Here is a 4,986-nt window from a genome sequence, read left to right on the forward strand (position 1 = left end):
AACATGGACTCGGACTACTCCCTCAGATGCCACAACCTCCCAGATGGGACAGAAGAGAGGAGGGGCCTGCAAATGTGTGTGTTTGCTGACTGGGGAAGCAGGCAGGGGTGGGGGATGGGGAGTCACCTGGCGACTTGAGCTCCCAGCTCCTGCAACGGCCACGGCAGTGTCCCAGGAGTGGGGTGGAGGAGGGGGAAGGTCAGCAGGTATGGGAGAAGGTGTTGGAGGGAGGTCAGGTAGGGAAGGGGGAGGAGAGAGTACGGACAGTGAGGCAGAAGGAGCTTTGGGGAAAGGGCCTGGGTAGGGAGGCGGACGAGTCAGAGGGTAGGAAAGATTTTGGGGGGGGTTCAGATAAGGCGGAAAGTGGAGGAGTATTGGTAAGCAGAGTAGGGAGCAAAGGCACTTTTTTAATACAGCTGTTCAATGAGGGGCGGGGGGCATGAGCTTTGGGAGTATCCACCGCGAGAGGGTCTGTCACGGGTTCCAGGAAGTAGTCTGTGTCGCCATCTGTCTGGTACTCTGTCCTGTTAGAAATTCCAGGACAGGTCCATTATCGGCATAACCATCTACCTGGTGCTCTGGCCTGTTACGGATTCCAGGAAGGGCCCAGTATCCGAGTCACCATCTGCCTTGCGGTGGCCTGCATCAGCTCCTGGGCTTCCCTCCCACCTAACAACACCAACAGTTAGTGATTCATGCCATTCTCCATGTCTCTCACACATATAGTTCTGGTCTTATTCGGACTAATTGGGTACCTGGGTCTATATTCCTGAGCAAAATCACCACACACCTGGGACCTTTAAAAAGATTCCTTGCGTGCTGGGCTTCCAATTCTCTGTGACTGTTTAAAATGGCCCTGCAATGTCTCTGGGAGACCTATGTATGGCTTCGCATGGGATATAGGCAGGATTTTCAGTGTGTTGCTTACTGCATTTTTAAGCACGGGCAGCAGAAATTCAGCACTCTTTTGGGGTCACCAACCTGCACCCAATCTGCACCCAATCCTGTAACCAGCCCCTCTCTTTGGCCTGAGCACGCCTACCAACTCCACCATGGTAATGACAGAATGGTACACATTGCTCCTATAAAATGACATCCCTCGATGCTTGGTGGTTTTCAGATATGCGTACCCTTGATGACCTGTGTCGTTTCACAAATGTCCTTAAAGTGAACACAAAGGTTTAAATCTCTTGACTTTCCTGATTTTGTGGGGTTTTCTGACTCAAGTGAATAATGAGCCATTTTCTGAGGTCACCTCTGGCCGCTTACAGAAAGAGGAAGTTCCTCTCCTTATAAAATTCTACTTTAAAAATCACCAGATCCATATTTACCTTGAGCTTCCTCTTTTATGTATCTTCCCCCGAAAAATCTATTTTGGAAGAAAACATCATGATTATTCAGCACAATGACCTCTAAAGCTTTATTCCTTCTCTTTTAAGTGAGATGGTAACTTTTTTGAGGACAGAAACTCTGTCTAGTCCTTTGAGTCTTCCATAGTCCTAACTAGGGACCTTGCATGCAGCTGGCAATGCATTTTATTGGCTGTTTCAGATAACATTCAGCAGATAATTCCCGATAAAAACTCTTAGAAGTAGAAAAGAAAATGAAAGTGCCTACCAGAAACCTACACAGCAGGTTTGTTCTAGGTCAAGAACAAGAGTAGGATGCCTGTTATTACTGATACTATTCATCATTGTTGAGGAGGTCCTAATCAATTTAACAGGAAAAATGATGTACTGGAAGGACAGAGACAAAACGTATTTGCACGTGAGATAATGCACAACCTAAAAAGCCCAGGAGCATAGATTAAAATTTTATCCAGTAAGATGGCTAAATCAAGACATGCAAATCTCAATAGCTTTCCTACATACCACAAATAACTAAGAAAAAAATGAAAGAGTCCATTTACAATATCAATAAAATGTATAAAGAATAAGCTTGACAAAAAATGTGCACGACCCATTAAAACTCTTCTGAAGGACTTTAGAAAGAATACACAAAGTGAAGTACCATGTTTCTAGAAGGTAGTAAAGATACCAATTCTCGTCATAGCCGGTTTGGCTCAGTGGATAGAGCGTTGGCCTGCGGACTGAAGGGTCCCAGGTTCGATTCCAGTCAAGGGCATGTACTGTGGTTGCGGGCACATTCCCAGTGGGGGGTGTGCAGAAGGCAGCTGATCAATGTTTCTCTCTCATCAATGTTTCTGACTCTCTGTTCCTCTCCCTTCCTCTCTGTAAAAAATCAATAAAATACTTAAAAAAAAAAGATGCCAATTCTCCTTAAATTAATCTACAAATGCAATGTAATCCTATTCAAATTCCACGATGATTTTTAAACATAAACTGACCAACTGACATTTGGTAGAGAAAATATGCAATGAAATGTATGAAAAAGATCAAAAAGGAGGAGTTTAACTGCCAAAAAGGAATTTAAAATGGAACTGGAATTATATAGTGACACAGGCCCTAGCCAGTTTGGCTCAGTGGATAGAGCGTTGGCCTGAAGACTGAAGTCCTGGGTTCCATTCTGGTCAAGGGCACATACCCGGGTTGCAGGCTCCATCCCTAGCAGGGGATGTGCAAGAGGCAGCTGATCAATGATTCTCTCATCATTGATGTTTCTATCTTTCTCTCCTGCTCCCCTTTTCTCAGTAATCAATATGTGTGTGTGTGTGTGTGTGTGTGTGTGTGTGTGTGTGTATATAGTGACTAGAGGTCCGCTGCACAAAAATTTGTGCACTCGTGCTGGGTCCCTCAGCCCGGCCTGTGCCCTCTCAAAGTCTGTGACCCTTCGGAGGATGACCACCTGATGGCTTAGGCCCGCTCCCTGGGGGATTGGGCCTAAGCTGGCAATCAGACATCCCTCTGACAGCCCGGGAGCCCTCAGGGGATGTCCACTTGCCAGTGGGGAGCAGGCCTAAGCTGCAGTTGGACATCGTTAGCGCTGCTGAGGAGGCGGGAGATGCTCCCACCACCACCGCTGTACTGGCCGCCATCAGCCTGGCTTGTGGCTGAGCAGAACTCCCCCTGTGTGAGTGCACTGACCACAAGGGAGCAACTCCTGCATTGAGCGTCTGCCCCCTGGTGGTCCGTGTGTGTCATATTGGCCAGTCATTCCCAGTCGTTCTGCTGCTATGGTCAGTTTGCATATTACCCTTTTATTATATAGGATAGAGGCCTGGTGCATGGGTGGGGGTGGGATGGTTTGGCCTGATGGGTGTCCTGGATTAGGGTGGGGGTTCCCATTGGGGTGCCTGGCCAGCCTGGGAGAGGGGATGATGGCTATTTACAGGCTGGTCAAGTTCCCCCCCACCACCACCACAGTGGGGACTCTCACCCCATGAAGGTTTGGCCAGCCTGGGTGAGGGGCTGATGGCTGTTTGTAGGCTGGCCACACCCCCTTTAGGGCAGGGGGTCCCCACTGGGGTGCCTGGCCAGTATGGATGAGGGGCTAAGGGCCGTTTTCAGGCTGGCCAAGCCCCCTTGGCGACGGAAGCTCCCAGCTTCTCCCTTTTTTTTATTCTGAGGTTTATTTACCTTCTATAATTGAAACTTTGTAGCCTTGAGGGGAGCTCAGAGCTGGCCAGTGCAGGCGGGAGGGAAGCGTGGCTTCCTCCATCACCAGGGGCAACCCTAGCCTCCTGCTCGCTCCAGCTCCGTGGCCACAGCCAGCTGAAAGCAGGTATCTGGGGTTTATTTATCTTCTATAATTGAAACTTTGTTCCTTTGAGTGGAGCTCAGAGAAAGCCGCGGCAGGCACTAAGCTTGGCTTCCTCCATCACTGGGGCAACCAAGCCTCCTGCTCGCTCCAGCTCCATGGCTGCTGGCCGCCATCTTGGTTTGGTTAATTTGCATATAGTCACTTTGATTGGCTGGTGGCTTAAGGTGTAGGAAAGGTATGGTCAATTTGCATGTCTATCTTTTATTAGATTAGATACTGCTACTGGTACAAAAAAAGATAACTGGGTCAACAGAATACAGTCCACAGAAAGGTAGATTTCAGATCAGTGAAGAAAGAATGAGATCTTCAATAAAACATTTTAAGACAATTGGATCTTTATGTAGGGCAGAAGTTCTCAACCTGTGGGTTGCGACCCCTTTGGGTGTTGAATGACCGTTTCACTGGAGTCGCCTGAGACCATCGGAAAACACCTATATAATTACATGTTGTTTTTGTGATTAATCACTATGCTTTAATTATGTTCAATTTGTAACAATGAAAACATATCCTGCATATCAGATATTTACATTACCATTCATATAGTAGCATAATTACAGTTATGAAGTAGCAATGAAAATAATTTTATGGTTGGGGATCACCACAACATGAGGAACTGTATTAAAGGGTCGCGGCATGTGGAAGGTTGAGAACCACTGATGTAACGTGTATGTAGGTTCAGCACCCTGAACTTATAGAAGGGTAAATAGTTGTTTTTTTCAATTTGAAAAAACAAGAAATGTTATAAAAAGGACTAGAAGAAAATATCAGACTACTTTCATACTGTGAGGGGTCAAAGACCTCGCTAATAAAATCCACACCCCATAAACCAAGAGAAGATCGACAGATATGGTGACAGACTGTCTACACACAGCCTACTCTTCACAGCCCTTGCCCTCTTCCACCCTGGGTTGTCTTCTTCCTGTTGATTTATGGAACTCTTTTTACATTAAATAACTTAATCCTTAGTGGCTTTCATTGAATTTCAATGTTTCAAATATTCCCCAGTGTTCTTTTTTGTTGTTGTTAATCCTCACCTAAGGATATTTTTTCCATTGTTTTTCAGAGAGAGTGGAAGAGAGGGAGCAGGAGGGAAGAAAGAGAGAAATAGGAATGTGACAGAGGCACATCAACTGGTTGCTTCCTGCATGGCAGGTGCCCTGCAACCCAGGTACCCACCCTTGTCCTGGAATCAACCTGGGACTCTTCGGTGCTTGGACTGATGCTCTAACTACTGAGCAACAGCGGCCATGGCCTGTGTTTTTGTCT

Source organism: Myotis myotis, unplaced genomic scaffold (genome assembly GCF_014108235.1).
Source record: "Myotis myotis isolate mMyoMyo1 unplaced genomic scaffold, mMyoMyo1.p scaffold_m19_p_17, whole genome shotgun sequence".
NCBI lineage: Eukaryota > Metazoa > Chordata > Mammalia > Chiroptera > Vespertilionidae > Myotis > Myotis myotis.